Raw genomic sequence first — 16,360 nt, 5'->3', positions numbered from 1 at the left:
ATAAATACACACCAACAAAAAGAAAAATTAGAAAATTTAAATGTGCCCTATAGCAAAAATTGCTAAGATGTGCTTCAGAATTGTATATTTTTAAGCACTCTAATAGGTAGGACTGAGGCTACTATTTTAAGAAAATCTATATAAGAGGATCAAGATCTCATTGGCTGTCTTAATTCTAGGCATTTATCAGCACCTTAGAAATGGTTGCCATGAACTTCTTTCTATTAATAACTCTGTTGATGAAACTGAATATTAAGCAGGAACTTTCCCATCTCAATATTCGCTTTGGTGGTTCAAAAAATACAAGCTAAAACTATTCTTGAACAAGGTCATCACACTGGCAAAATGACTATCGGACACTGTGTAGCTCCAGACAGGCTTTCCGCCTCCTTCTTTGTGCAGTAGAGCATCATTCTCTGGCAATCCCATGAGCTTGTGCAAGCTCCCTGGCTGCACCTGAGCTCTGTGGGGGTGGAGGCCCCAGGTAGCCTACCTGGAAGATCCTATTTCACACCAAACAACTGGTCTTCAACACCCCAGAAATCCCAACTCCTCTCTTTAAGGAAGGTGGTGTGGCCAGCAGTCCTTTCCAGGCTTTTGCTGTCCAGTTCAAAGAATTGGGTGGGACAACGGATGGACATAAAAGTTCAAAGTTTGTGCACAGTAAAAGAAGAAGAAAAGTAGAAGTGAAAACGAAATGAGGAAAGAAAAGAAGTAGTGGTGAAAAGAAGAGAGAAAGCATGTTCTGTGCGCACAGCAGGTCACTGTAAGTGTAAGAAGACTGGGCCCATGAGGTCCAGTGGCCGCCATCTTTGATAACCGTCTTCAGTCATCAGATCTAGGTGTGGGAGGCTATTGTAGGCATGCATCTGGGCAGTGATTTGACAGGACTTCATGACTGACAGTCATGCCCTATTGACCAGCCTCTTTGCCATACCCTAATCTCCTGCCTCACTTCCACATCAACTTTTTTCTGGAAAGGTCTTACCCAAGGAAAATGCCTCTGCTCACCTTACAAAATCCCAATCCCTGGCCATTGGGGTACAGCCCATGAACCAGGGAAGTGTTTACCAAGCTTTGAAGTAGTGCTGAGTGGAGCCTGAGGGAGGCAGGCTACTTGCCTGCCTCTTCTGAAAAACTGCTCTCACCAAGAAGGAAAATAGGCAAAGGTGCTGGCTAGTTATTCACAGTATAGCTAAACGGAATGTGTTAAGAACAACAGTAAAGTTTGTAAAATTCTTTTCAAACACATCAACACCATAAAATAACCAGGTGTGTGAGTAGACTTGTTTTTAACTCTAGGCAGCGTTCTGTTTTCAGCAAAAGTCCTCCATTTCTCAAGGAACTTCTTTATTTATTCCCCAGTCCCAAATTAGTTCCTTAATTTGAAACAGCCATAAACAGACATCACTGAAGAGGTCCCTAGGGCCTCCTCTCCCACACCCTACCCCCCCCCCCCGCCATTTTTCCTGTTGCTTTGTTTATCCTTGACTTTTGTTCCTCCTTTTAGGCTCAAACAGAAGGAAGTGCCTGCCTGGAGTTTGGCTTTCTGAAATCCCTTCATCGATATATTGAAAGAGTGAAAGTTTCATTTTGGCAGGAGAAAAGTAGAGTCACATCAATTTCAATCCATGATATATTAAATCCAAACAAACTTCAACAACATCGAAGCACAGCGTTCAGCAGTCTACTGGCTTCTACTCACTTTCCTCAGCCTCTTCTGTAGAGGTTGTCTCTAATCTGAGCAGCTGTTCCTGGAGACCTGGAGAGAAATTCCTTCTTGCCTCCCCCACTGCCCTCCCTTCTCCTCTTTCTTCTGGACTTCTTATCTTTGCCCCTGGTCTTTCCTCCCGTACCTTTTCTCATTTCACGTCCACCCCCCCACCACCACACACCAACAGAGACTTCACAGCCCTTGGATTTCCTCTTCAGGCTCTGCTCAGCCTTGGGCTCCTAAAAGGGACCGTGCTGCTCACCTGCCCGCTGCTGGCCTCGCTGGGTCCCCATTGCCAGGGGACTGCGTTTTATGATTTCTATCTAATATCCTATCTCCCCGGCTCTGCTAACACCATGTTAACACCAGCCCCAGCCCCAGCCCCGGGGATTTAGTGGCTCCTGACCACTATCTCTTCCTCTTCCTTCTCATCTTCCTCTTCTTCCTCCTTCTTCTTTTTCTCCTCCTCGTTTTTATTGCAGTACCAGGGATTTAAGCCGGGACCTTCACACTGAGCCATACCCCTAAGTCTTTCACCCTTTCTCCTTCCCTCTCTCTCTCAGTTTCTCCCTCCTTCCCTTTCTTCCTCCATCTCTTCTTCCCTTCCATCTTGTTTTGAGACAGGGTCTTCTCAAATTGCTAAATTGCTTGGGCTGGGCTCCAACCAGTAATCTTCCTGCCTCAGCATCCCAGAGAGCTGGGATCACAATCATGCTTAACTCCTTGGTTCTGATTATTCTCACTTGTGCGAGCTCCTGTATTCAATTCGCTCCTTTTGAAACACCTACGGTGGCTTCCCTTTTCCTAATCGGGCCTCAACTGCAGCAGGGCCTCATGATGACAACAAAGATAATGTCAAGTGTCTGCTCAGATTAGCAGCTCTCTAAGGTGAGGTGTCGCTACGCCTTCTCTGATTGTATGTTCCTTTTGGCTTTTATGCATTCAGTAAGCTGTGAAAAAACAAACCGCTGCCCAGGCAGCAGGGCCTCAGGACCCCCGAACTGTGGCTTCGATCCTCACATGCTGCGTGACCTTGGAGCGCGACGCGTCTTTGTTTGTGGCCCTGGGCGTGTTTGCTCTCCGCAGCGATTTGTGACAGGTTGTAATAAGGATAAGTCAGAGTCCTCTCACAAGGAGATTTTGCATGCGCACCCTGATTTTGAGTATGTCCTCCGAGCGCACCCATGTTCATGCAGACACACTCACGCTTGTGTGCGTACACACGTCTCAGCAGGCTGACGATCCCAGATGACAAACCCCACACTAAACCCATGTGATTGTCTTATGTGATTCTGCTACCCATATCCAAGGCCTCGGTGGTGGCTGATGCATGAAACTACTGTTTTACAACTTACTTTCTTTCGATTTCAATTCCAAGTGATGAATTTAACCTCAAACGCAGAAGACCTCAGGCTCCATTTGCTGACAGATGCTCTGGACCCATCCTGACATTTCCATGTTTTACTTGTGTTAGGAGACTTCTCTGCAGTGGTATTAAAAGTTTTGCACAGGAAACAGTAATTTCCTTTGAGATACTCTCCTTTCTCATTGGCAACACATGAAATAAAGCTGTGTGACTGGGGCTGAGATTTATGGACTGTTATTGTCAGGAGTGTGTGTGCGTTGCTCTCCCGCGGTGAAAGACCTGCAACCCAAGACTTCCGCTTGGGCGTTGATCTGGGGCCCCATGCAACTTGTGCACTGTAATCGCACACAGCATGCACTGCCTGCCCAGCCTCTGCTCTGCCGTGCGGGTTCCGGGGTGAATAATTCTGCTCATTCTTTGGGCCTTTGCTATGGCTTGGCAGAGACCCGGCTCAAGTTCATCACTCTGAGAAGTGCTCAGCTGCGAAATAAGTGCTGGAAAGATGAAATGTAATTGATCCCGAGCCACTGTGAGCTTTTAATCTCATGTAAGCAGGAAATACGTTTTTAAAGTGGTCCAATACATCTTTTCAGGCTGAGTCCATAGATGAAAAATACCACGGATTGACTTGGGCAGGAAGATGAGGGAAAAGCGTATGTGTTGGCTCTGCAGTAGGGGAAAAAGCAGGTAGGGAATATTAGTGATCAGCTAGCAGGGTGGCCAAGAGGCTCTGCTTGCACAGAAATGAGAATTTGCTGCCTGGGAGCATAGGTCAGAAGTGTAGATGTCAGTTCACAGATTGTTTAAAGTTGAAAAATGGGCTTTCTTTTAAACATCATAGCTATTTCTCGTAGTTTAGCCTTTTGGAAGAGGTTATTGGACAAAAAATTCTAGCAGCTTGGTATGAGAAGACAGTAATCTCTCAAATTGAGTGGTAAGAGCTGCGTGGGAGCTGTGATGGAAAGTACTGGTGACACTTGGGGTTCATTCATCATGTGTGTTACAACAGCGGCCCTGAGTGCCTGTTCCATCCAGGAGTGATGTTAAACCTGGGAATTAAGAAATGGAGAACTTGATTCTGCCTTGAAGACGGTCTCCGCGCAAAGAGACTGGTCATTGATCAGGTAATTTGATTATTTGATTAGGTAGGGCTACACTCAATGAAAGAGGCCTCATATGTTACTGGAGCACTGAAAAGTGCTCCTTTCTCTTTTTTTTTGGAGGTCAGGAGAGTTTTGTTGAGCATGGAATGATTTTCAGAATGAAAAAGAATCGGCCAAGAGAAGCATCCCAGGCAGCGGGAAGAGCACCTGCAAAGGCAAAGGCAGACAGTCCTAGGAGGTCTTGGAATGGGAAGAACTTGGAGCAAAAGCTCTGATGACGAACGGTGGGAGCTGGGCTGGACAGGGACACAGTCACATGTGTGCACCAGCCCGAAGGGGAACGGCCTGAAGTCAGCGGCTTTGGGGTGAGAGAGCGGGGCAAGGGGCAAACAGGGAGGAGTACACAGGACTGTGGGGCAGTAGGAGGCGGCTTGTGGTGGAAGTCCTAGAGAGACGGGTCCAGGAGAGGCTCAGCAGACGCTCACCGACAGCGCGGAGACTGCCGTGTACCATGGTGAGGAATAAAAGACAAAGCATGGGGTTGCGACCCATGGGAGTGACAGCTTCTCTTTCCACTCTGGGTCTGAGGCACTGCGAACTTCCACTGTGAGCAACTGAATGTCAGGTGGATGTGCAGGAGACTCTTGAGCGCACAGAGCCTGGGCTCAGGGATGCAAATGTGGGGATGTCAGTGGTGCAGGCCTTCGGTGTGGGGGAAACAGGGAAGAAAGGGTTGACGACAGAGCCTAGGGGGACATTTGAGGAAGACAGGCAGAGACAGAGAAACCCTGAGTGATACAGTCCACCCTGGAGTTACGACTGGCCTGATATACAAACAACTCGGGTTACCACCGAAATTTTAGTTTTAACTTATGAACAAAGTCTTGAGTTATGACCCAGATGCTGGCTGCTTGTGCTTCCAGATGGTCTCAGATGCAGATTTAGCACTTAAAAAGCCTTGGAAGGAACATGACGGCATCCTTTCCCGTGTGGGGTTAATTGAGAAATCCTGGGCTAATTTCTCTCTAAGGACACCGAGATCTGCCTCTCTACAGGAGAGAGACTTTGAAAGCTGTGTAGAGGAGCTGAGCCTTCAGCTGACCGACTTGAGTTACAACTGGCCCTTGGGAATGGATTGAGTTTGTAAGTCAAGGGTCACTGTCTCAGGAATTAAATTGCAAGAGTGGCAAGAAGCAGGGACAAACAGAAGCCAGAGCATCAGGGAGGTTCCAGCAGGAAGTAAGGACTCGGGCCAGGCGAGTCCAGTGGCCTGAGGACCCAGGACCACTTTGAGAGTGCTGGGTTGTGGGGAGGATCCCGCTGATGCAGTCCCAAAAGCAGGTGGTTGGGGTCTGAATGGCAGTGAAAGTAGGTGGAAACCATATACTAAGCTTTTGAAAACTTGGCAGGTGGGAAGGAGAGTATTTAAGACCCAGGCTTCTTTTTCAATCAACATAAAAATTCAACTGTGTTACCCCCAAATTCTGGTCAGCTAGGGCTTCTTCTTTTTTTTAAAATTTAATTTAATTTATTGGTACATTCTAGGTAGACAGTACAGCTACACTCATTACTGGGATCTTGTATCTTTACATGCCAGGTCTTGGTTCTCATTTTTTCCCCTTTAGGGCTCCTTCTTAAGGCGGGTCACAGCTCAAACTTCTGAATACTTCAGTGCACTGAGCAGACTTTTTCTTCCTAAATGTATTTATTTGTATTGTAATAAAAGCAATTCTTCCCCCAAATATATTGACAGTATGATGTGAAGCATCACCCACTTTTCAAGACTTTGACCTGCCCCAGCCCCTACTGGGGGCTCCTAAGGTAAGGTGCACCTGCACACTCAGCATGGTGACAGCGGTTGAAGGGACACAGTCCTTCCGTTCCAGGATTGATTTCGAAAGCAAGAGGTCACAGATGAACTATTGGATGGAAACCAGGTGGAACAATGGGGTTTACAATGGCAACTTGCCTAGCAAGCAACTACTTCAGCTTTGAAAATTACACACACACACACACACACACACACACACACACACACACATACATCTATATATATATAGATATATCTATATATTACTTTGCGCTTCTATAATGAAAATATATATATACACCAAGGGGCTTAAACAACACACAACTATTTCTCATGATTTTGGAGGCTGGAAAGTCCCCGATCAAGTGTCTGATCTGGCAGGTCTGGTGGCTGGGAAGGACATCACACAGCTCATTGCTGCCTTCTCACAGTGTCCCCACAAGGCAGCAGGAGCAAGCTCTAGACTTTTTCCTTCCTTATAAGGACACTCACTCCATCCTGGGTGCCTCGTCCTCATAATCTCATATTTTGGAGGCGAAAGTCCAAGATCAAGTGTCTGATCTGGCAGGTCTGGTGGCTGGGAAGGACATCACACAGCTCATTGCTGCCTTCTCACAGTGTCCCCACAAGGCAGCAGGAGCAAGCTCTAGACTTTTTCCTTCCTTATAAGGACACTCACTCCATCCTGGGTGCCTCGTCCTCATAATCTCATCTAACCCTAACCCCTTACCTCTTAATACCAGTCCATTACAGGTTATGGTTTCAACACGAGTTGTGGAGGAACACCAACTCATAAGAGCCTATATAACCCTCACATGTGGGCAGAGGAATGGTCTTTTGTGAGGGCTCTAACAGACACATGGTCCCTCCTCCTGTTGTATCAGCTACTGATTCCCTCATTTGCATTGAAGTGAATTTGTAAAACTGGCCCAGAGACCTGGGAAGGATCACCCTTTGTAAGCTGGACTTCCAAAGCCCTCATTCTCCTATAAGGAGGCCAAATGCTAGGCATGTGATGGAAAAGCTCCCTAGTACCCCTAGGCACTGCTCAGCCTCCCACATGGCGCTCAGCCCCTGTGGGCATGCAGTCTGGGAAACAGGAAGGAGTCTGATCTGGAAACCCATGCAATAAAGAACCCAAGGACCTGCCTTTAAAGGAAATGCTCTCCGTGGGTCTCTGGTACAAACTCTTGCTCAGCATGTGTTGGTTTCAGATCTGCCAGTTTCAAACATATTCTGATGGAAAAGATCACCAAATACTGAAATGTTCAAAAGGAAATGTTTTAGGGACAGTGCAGGAAAATATAGTTATTTTTTCAGTAGGAATGATTCAGAAAAACAGCAATAAAAAATTTACAGGTCATGTATTTTGTCCAAGATGAAAATAGCCTTATCAACATTCTTGATTATATTATTATTTTTCTTGATATAAAATAATGAATTTTTAATTTAAAAATTTGAATATTATTTGTATGAAAATACAAATAATAATACAGCTTGAAATGCAGCACTTAAAAGATGACTCAAATAGTTACTGTGATATTTTACTTTATGGATTACAAAATTGTTGAATATCTTTCTAGTCACTACATTTTTGAATATGAGAAATTTTACGATGAAAGGTTGAAAAGGGAGGGAGCTAAAGGACATGCTCTAATCCTTTGTTGAGATTTGAAATCCTGAACTATGCTCAGTTCTCGGGCCTGGGGTGTTCGGCGCTGGTCTAAATGCTGGGAGCAGCAGGTGAAGGGTTGGGTGCACCAGGGCCTGGGGACTGGGAGGGTGATAAAGGAAAGGAGAGGGATGGCCACGAGGCCAAAGACCTGCGGTCACAGATCTCAACTGTCCGATTCACCTCCCTTCCTTGGGATGAGCTGCAACAGATGACAATTCAGTTGACCCTCTGTATCTGCGGGGACTGCCACTTGGGTGGATTTTTCATGGCCCCTTGCTGTTTTTAAAAAATCTTTCTTTTCATGATCACTAACCACCATCCGGTCTTCTGTATCTGATATTCTGTCCTCACATTGGCTCATTTTGCTGCATGTACTTTCAGTGGAATTTCTAATCTCCTGGGTATTTATTTCAATCTGTTTCGTGGATTCAATTTCTATCCTATTAGGTGTTCACGGTTTCCATCATTTTCCTGAGCTCCTCTATTTTTTTTTTTTTCTTATCTGTATTTGTTCTAGAGTTACTAAGTCTTTCATTATGGTCACTATCTCTGTAGTTATCTGAGAAATTATTTCAGATTTGATTTTTTTTCTGGAACCTCAATCATCTGCTTTGTTACTACTTCAGAGAGTCCAGGTGGGTAGCTTTCAAATTGTTTCACCTCGTTGTCCCCTTAGTTTGCCTTGGGTGAGCTGGAATTCTAGGGTTGCATCTTGCTGAAGTACCTTCTCATCTCCTATTTTGTTTTGTTTTGTTTAATTCCTAGGTTGAGGTTTGCAAATAGCTTATGGCAAGTAGGTTTAGTGCTGGTATTTAAACCCTTAGGAAATGAATACTTCTCAGAGATGTCTTCCAGGTTTAGCTGAGTTTTAAGTTTTGAGTCTGTTGCAAAATCCCACCTCCTAAATTTATTGGGCATGAGAAGTTACTACCTATTTGACCTAGCCCCTGGTTCTTTGGCACTGGCCTATAGTATTGTTTATGACCTTTAAGCAATCTCAGTCTTGATATACAAGGAAGAAGAACTGATTAGAACAATTCTGTCACCTTGGCTAAAGTAATATAATCCACAATAACAATGGAATTAAGTAGTATAACCCACAATCAAACACAATCTAGAAAATGACAAACTGTGGTAACTGTTGATTTGCTCCCTTTAATCATATGAACTATATTTTTGATTATATAACAAAATCTAAAGCAAACCAGAAAATTATATACAGTAAATATAGCCTCAATATGGCCATTTTACCCTCAACAGAGAAAATTTTAAAAGGGCTGGGAGGAAAAATAGAGAAATAGAACAAGAAGAAAAGATTAGAAAGAAGAATGGAGGACAAAGGAAGATTATACAAACTTTGAGATACTCGTGAAGAAGATAGGAGGGAAAGAGAGAAGAAACAAATATAAACAAGAATAGAACAAGATAACAAAAAACTAGAAACAATGTTCACACTCATAAAAACAACAACAAACAAGAAAGAAAGAAGAAAATAAAACAACACAAACAAAAACAAGAAAAAAAGAAGAAAAATATAAAGGCCACTTTAAGGTGTGTCTCTGCTGCCAATGAGAAACAACTCAGGCTGGCAAAGCCCAGATTCATATTGATTAATCCTAGCAGGCCAGCTGTAGCTTTACAGTAAGGTAGTAAGATAATCCCAGCAAGCCTGCCCCTTAAGTTCCACTGAAGTTCAGGCTGGTTTCTGGCTGTGAGGCTGGAGCCCAATTTGTTCAGCCTAAAACACTCTATTTGCTTCCTGCCACTTGAACATGGCTCCTTGACCTCCTGCTGACTTGAACTCAGTTCTGCCTCACCCTAATACTGGGAGCTGCTAGATGCAGCCAGCAGTTGCTCTGAGTTCTGAGCTCAGTTGGCCCCTCTCCAAGATGGCTACCATCCAATTGCCCTCTCCTGGGGGATGTCTGAACCTGAATAACTCACCAACCACTGCAGTCTGCCGTGTCTACTGCTCTGTTCCACTGGTGCCTTTCCCTGTGGAAGCCTCTAGGGTTGCCAGTAGCCATAGTGGATCTGCAGGTTCAAGGGTGCCCTTCCTCCCCAAAGTGAGTCAGAACTCAGGCAGAAAGTGCCCCTTGCCACCTCCTTCTTCTTCATTGAAGTCTCTTTTTGCTCTTCCTGTGGGCTTCAATTTTTTTCTTCAGATCTTTGCTGGATCCCAGGGACCCACTTCCCCCCTTCTTCTCTTTCTTGAGTTGCTATATTCCAACATCTGGACACGAAATCTTGGAGAGGCTGTTTCTCTGCTGCTCACCACTCTACCATCTTCCTGGAAGGGTCTGCCATTTGTGGATACAACAAGTTGAGGATTGTAATTATTCAGGGAAAAAACTGCATATTTTCTGCATGCCTTTTTTCCCTATCATTGTTCCCTGACACCCGCTTACCTAGCATTTATGTCATGTCATTATAAGCCATCCAGAGCTGACAAAGTATAGGAGGTCATGCACTGGTAATGTGCAAGTATCACACCATGTTATCCACAAGAGCCTTGAGCGCCTGTGCATGTAGATGTCATTGGAGGTGTTCTGGGACCAGTGCCTTTTGGATGCTGAGGGCTGACTGGACATCTGGATGCAGGACAGATGTGATCCACTCTGCTACTCTGTCCTGGAGCAGCGATGTCTGATCTCAAGGGGCCGTACACCTTCTGCAGATGGGAAGGGGATCGGGAAGGGGGGATATGGAAGGAAGAGGAAGGAAAGGGAAGGTAAAATGGACTAAGATGCAGTGTGTACATGTACACCTCCACATAATGAATATATTTTAAAAATAAAGTTAAAAAAGATAAAAGAATGGAAAGAGTCCTCAGAGTTGAGACTTTTATGCGTGTGATAATTGAAAGCAATTACAAAACTGACTAAATTTACCCCAGAGACCAAGAGTATTTAGGTACCAGGGAAATAAGAAGGTTGTTTCCCCCTTGCCAGGCTAAATCTGCATGGTGTTAGTTGCATTCGGCTAATAAAGAGTCACAGAGAAAACTGTAAAGTTGTAAAACTGTGCTTTCCAATTCCACAGTGCTGTAGACTTGTTGAAGCATGTGGGACCCTGGAGGTACCCCTTGGCGGGTAGATAAGAGTTGTGAAGAAATTTTAAGACACAAAGAATTTTTGGAGCAACTTAGAGATCCGGTGCCCCTCAGGGGTAAATGTTGGAGCCTGTGAACTGTGTCAAAGTCATCTCAGGTCCAGCCTCAGGGGCTGTGGAACCCTTATGATGCTTCCCTGGGAGGGCATGGTCTGAGGAGGCTGGGTGCTGGGAAGCAGCCCCCAGAGCCTCCTGCACGGTGGGAGCCCATCTCTGAGCTATGCGGAGGAGAAAGGATTTGCAGGGCAGCAACACATTTCCACATGTGTCTAATAAAAGAAATCACTGTTTATTTTGGGAGTTGTGTTTCTTTCTGGCCCACATGGTTTAGTTTTTTTCTCTGCATGGTGTTTGGTATTAAGTCTCTTGAATTTTTTTTTTCCTAACTTTGCTCAAAGTTTAAGAAGATCACTGTAGCAAATCCATCAGCGACCTTTGCTCTTGCTCTACCTCATGTCCAGAAATTCTTTTTAATTTTTGTAATGCTGGGGACTGAACCCGTGGACCCATGCATACTAGGCAAGCACTCAACCACTCAACTACACCTCCAGCCCTGGGAGTTCTTCAAAATTGCCTGAGATCCATCTGAAAATCTTGACTAAGATTCTAGATCAGCTTAACTTACCTAAAATGATTAATTGTGAAATTAGTTCATCAATTCTACAATATGGCTTGAGTCCGAGTACCCTCAAGGCCCGGAGTACACAACAGTGAGCCAAGAAGATACAAACCGCACCTGCTGAGCTGCTCAGCCTTGAGGTCAAACTTGAGAACCCCAGGGAAACAGCGGGCAGGCTGCTGCTGCTGCCCCTTGCTTTATATTCCAAGTTCAATTCTGGTTGATGTTGCCAACGGTCCCTAACCTGGGGTTATAAATCATCTTGGCTGCTGATAAACTGAGATATTTCTGAGTCATCCAGTTGTCTTTCTCTATCAGGCCTTTTGTAAGTTGACACTTGAAATGAATAGAAGCACCAGATGGAAATGAGTGAACGTCTAGTTTTAGGATGGGAAGGAGGCACAGGATGTTACTTCTGGGTCCACTAAATGGCCCTTCACTTGGTACAGGCAGTAGATATTCCTTCCTATGCCATACTTTCATTCCCTTCCAGATCTCCCCAGCAACAAGAAGAGAAACTACTCGATTATCACTGGAAACATGAAAATGATTTTAAAAAAGATTCGAAGAAACTCTAGTCATTTTTCAAATTGATTTATTGTTTCACAGCAAGTTCTCCCTATAATAGTACTAGCTTGCCACAGCCCAAGAGGAAATGAAAGAGACAATTCTTTTACTAGTTGAAATGACAAAATGCTAAATTATAAAATGTCACAGGAAAATTTTGGGGCAATTTAAATTCCCTGGCAGTGGGTCTATGATTTATCTGATGCCTAGACAAATGCATTTTGTGGAGAAAAAAATTACACCTTTTACTGTTGATTTTAGTGTTCAATTACATTGTTATATTCTTTGGAAGAATAGTTTTTTATTATTTTAACATAATCTAGTACCTACACAAAACCCTATTCATGAGCTCTTTGAATTCTTCTCTATCTTCCAAAAACTTCAGCAAATTATTCTGCCTGGGAGAATTTCCTTTGTCTTTTTACACTCTAATATTCCTGTTGCCATTTAGCTACAGCTTTTAAAATACTTACAGTGACCGATTTGTGTTTTTACTCCTAGGTCCTGAAGGCTGACAGTATTGCAGAGCAAGGTATTTTAAAACATATACCTAATTTGAATTTCAAACAATACTTCAAACATTAAATGCTTATTTTTCAAGGCATTCTAAAAGGAGATTTTTCTTTTCTGTGAAACGTTTTAAGAATTACCAATTCGGTGCTTACTATGGGAGACTATTCTGAACTAAAAGGTACAGACTGGAAAAGTAAGATAAACTTTTTTTTAGGAGGCAAAAGAGACAAAGAGCTCACACATGAAATGCCCCTACGGGTAGGAAGAAACATAAGCCACAGGGAAGTGATGAGCCCTGAGTAACGTCAGACAAGCAGCTGAACATTTCTGTCCCCGTTTTATCTTCTCTAAAATGCGACAATAATGCTAAATGACCTCATCGGGCTATCGTGAGGGCTACACAAATTAACATTCACGTGGAGCGGTAGGGATATCTCCAGGACATGGTAGGCTGAGACTTGTTTGTTTGCTGGGTCAGGTATTGCCTGGAATGGGTAAGATCATTGTTATCTCCGCGGACCTGGCATTTTCCAGTGGATTGTCCGGTGTCATCTCAAGGTCTACCAGTTGGAGAAGCCAAACATTTCTCAAAGCACCAGGAGGAAGACTTCAGAGAGGGGAGCCAAAGAACAATAGACTTGGGGTTCAGCTCAGTATGTTACCACAGTAAAGGCACCCAGGTCCAATTCGGGAGCCCGGTCAGGAGCACCGGCACTGTTTTTTCTCTAAGGATAAGTGAAGTCGGTGAAAGTTGAGGATGGGTGGATGAGGAGAGAAACTGCGACAACAGAAATGTAGTGATAGATACTAAGGAGGGACAGAGTGCGAACAGGAAGTTTAGTCACGGATAGGACCAGTGAGGAAATCTGAAATATTGAATTCTAGCCCACGATACCATTAGGTTTGCAGATACCCAAATGAGGCGCGACCGGGTCACGTGACTCTTTTCCGTGGTCTTTTTTCCGAGGTTGAAATATTTAAAAAAAATATTTTTTTAAAGGATTCGGGTAAATATAACCAAGGAAAAAGAATCCTAAGTGCTCAGTAGTACTACTCTTCCTGTAACACTTTTATTTCTATATTTTCCATAAGAACTGCAAGACTTCCATGGTTTTAATTTAAATCATGATATATTTTTGTTGAGATAAAGGACACTTCCTATATTCGTTTATTTCTGTATTTGCTCATTTACGCTTCTTACTCTAAATCTTTAATAATAGTCTTTCTACTTCTTCATACATTCTGTTACCCCCAAAAAGACTGAGGAGAAAGTTAAAAAAAAAAGTGTTTGTAGTGTATGGATTTATTTCCCTTGACAATCATGAGAACAACTTTAATCTGCTTATCTTAAATTCAAAAATTGTTGACTGGTGTTTGAAAAGAACAGCCAAGAAGGTGAAGGTATTTTATTTTTGTTTGTTTGTTTGAGACAGAGTCTCACTATGTAGTTGAGTCTGACCTGGAACTCACTATGTAGCCCAGGCTGGTTTTGAACTCACAGGGATCCTCCTGCCTCAGCCTCCCGAGTGCTGGGATTACAGGAGTGTGCCACCATGCCTGGCTAGGTGAAGGTATTTTAAAACCTTATGATATACCTTCAGAAATTGGAATTTGAGATTTATGAGAACTAGTTTAATGTTATTTTTAAAAAAAAAGCATCATGACTTTGGTCCGGAAGCATTTTGGGCTTTCTAATAGTTTTTTGGATAATTTTATTAGGGTTTATTAGGATAAGTTTGACAATTTCTGGTAGTTTCTTTGTCAAACTTGCAGAAAAACAGGGAGGAAGCCCTAACAGTTCCCATTCTGCCAGGTCAGAACTGTTGGGACTCTAAGTTCCTCACCCCTCCCTCGAGGCAGGGCCCCCAAATGTCTTCATCCATCCTCAGAGCAAACCTACTCAGCACACTCCTGTCCCAGCCCACTCTTTACTAAAGCCGGGCCAGTTCCAAGACCAAGGGGTTGCGGAATTCCCCCAACTCCCCAAGAGACTTGTTCAGAGCGTGGGTTTAGGAACCCGCCATCTACATGCCTGCTATTTTTGAAAGGCCTCACTGGCCCGTGGAGGTCAGAGGTGCCTTTACTGTCATCCGCAGTCCCCTCGGAGCCCAAACTGGGCAGGCAGACGGAGAAAGCATCGAAGACATGTGGCCAGGTGGCAGGTGCAGTGAGGCCGGCTCTCCTGGGTCTGCTCCCTGCCAGGTTGTCAAGACCTGAGGGTGGCATAGAGCAGAGTCAGACAGCCACAGTCCTGAGTGTCTGCTGCCCTACAACCCTCCAGTGTGACTCCAGGGACAAACTTTTATTCTATTTTTCTGCGGACAGACTTCTGAGTTCACTCTCTAGGTCTCCCCTGCCCTCTGGGCAGTGTCCCCAGGCCCAGAGACATCCCAGAGTCTCCCCGGTTCGTAGCCTGGCAGCTGATCCTGGCTGCAGGCTCAGCTCAGCACCTTTGCGTGCGGCCAGCCGAGCTCCTAGGGTGGTTGCTGTGTTCTGTTTGTTAGAGCCGAGTCACGATGTCCAGCTCACAGGCAAGAGGAGGCAATTAGACACCACCCCTTAGTGAGCAGTGTGCCAAAAAAGACGCGATGCACACAGCTTAACACCAGAGCCACTTATTAGCCTGAAGACCTCCCTTCCTTGGCTTTCCCAGTCGGTAGCACAAAAATAGTAGTCTTTGGAAAGACTGAACAAAAGTGATCCCCGGTGCTCAGAATGTGTTAGTGTAGACAGTTACCCGGCACACCCGAGCTGATGTGGGTGGCTTCTGACACTGATGATGCTATAGTTCCAAGCGGGAGTGCAGGGTCCCCACACTCTGCTGGTGACATCTGACAAATCCCAGAGCCCTGGTTCTTACACTGAGGGAGCAGAGTGACCGCATGCGGTCTGGCCTCCTTGGTTCACCTCATGCTAGTGACTTTCCAAATATAGGCCAGCCCACTTACACCCAGCCCCATTCATGGCCCTTTGGATAAAGGAGCTGGTTCCTGAGTAATAATTACGGTGTCTGCAGTGCAGACCCCGCGGGCTGTCCTCACCTTACCCTGTAAGTTCCATGAGTGCCCCGCCCCGCCGGGGACGAGGGAGCCAACCCCGGGTCCAGCCGCTTGTTCTAAATGCCAGGGTGGCCACAGGGAAGCTGGCCTGCAACCCGGGGTCCTGCTGGATTGTCCCGCCTCCCCAGTGCACCTTGAAGACCTACTGAGCCGCGGTCCAGTACCAGCACCTGCGTGTACTCAACCTTAGTGAGATGGAGTAGGTGAACAGGTCCTACAAACCTTGCAAGTGAAGGCAGTATGTTACCCAACAGACTCTCTTTCAGATTGACCTATGCCCCCTCTAACACACGCAAGTGCACGCCTAACGATCTCATCTATCATCTGTTTTAGCTGCACTGAAGGTTGAACCCAAGACCTTTGCAATGAGCACATCCTCATCTCCCTTTTATTTTGAGACAGAGTCTTGTTGAGTCAATAAAATGCATAGCCTGGGCTCAAACGTGAGATCCTCCTGCCTCAGCATCCCAGGTTGCTGGGATTACAGTGGTGTTGTTACCATACTCAGCTAAATCAGTATTATTTTGATATTCTTGGGCATGTGCCTAGGAGAGGAGGAAATCTTGGGAACACTTCCACTCTGCCTACGGGTGTTCAGGGGCTGCTAGCTGGTAGATCCTGCATTTCTGATTGGGTCCTTGCAGGAAGGTGAAGGCCTGCGCTTGCCTTGGGTGCTGGACCAGCGCCCCTCCTCCGCCGTTCCCCTCACTGCCCCCGTCCGGCGCACTCGCCGCTGGGGGGCGCTGTTCGGCCTGCGGTGCAGATTGAGGGAGGTGCCGAGGGGCGGAGCCGTCTGTTCGCGGGGCGGGGCGAGTCCCCGTCC

The sequence above is a fragment of the Fukomys damarensis genome, unplaced genomic scaffold (assembly GCF_012274545.1).
Source record: "Fukomys damarensis isolate Sample0158 unplaced genomic scaffold, DMR_v1.0_HiC HiC_scaffold_26, whole genome shotgun sequence".
Taxonomy (NCBI): domain Eukaryota; kingdom Metazoa; phylum Chordata; class Mammalia; order Rodentia; family Bathyergidae; genus Fukomys; species Fukomys damarensis.
This window is presented reverse-complemented; position numbering follows the sequence as displayed.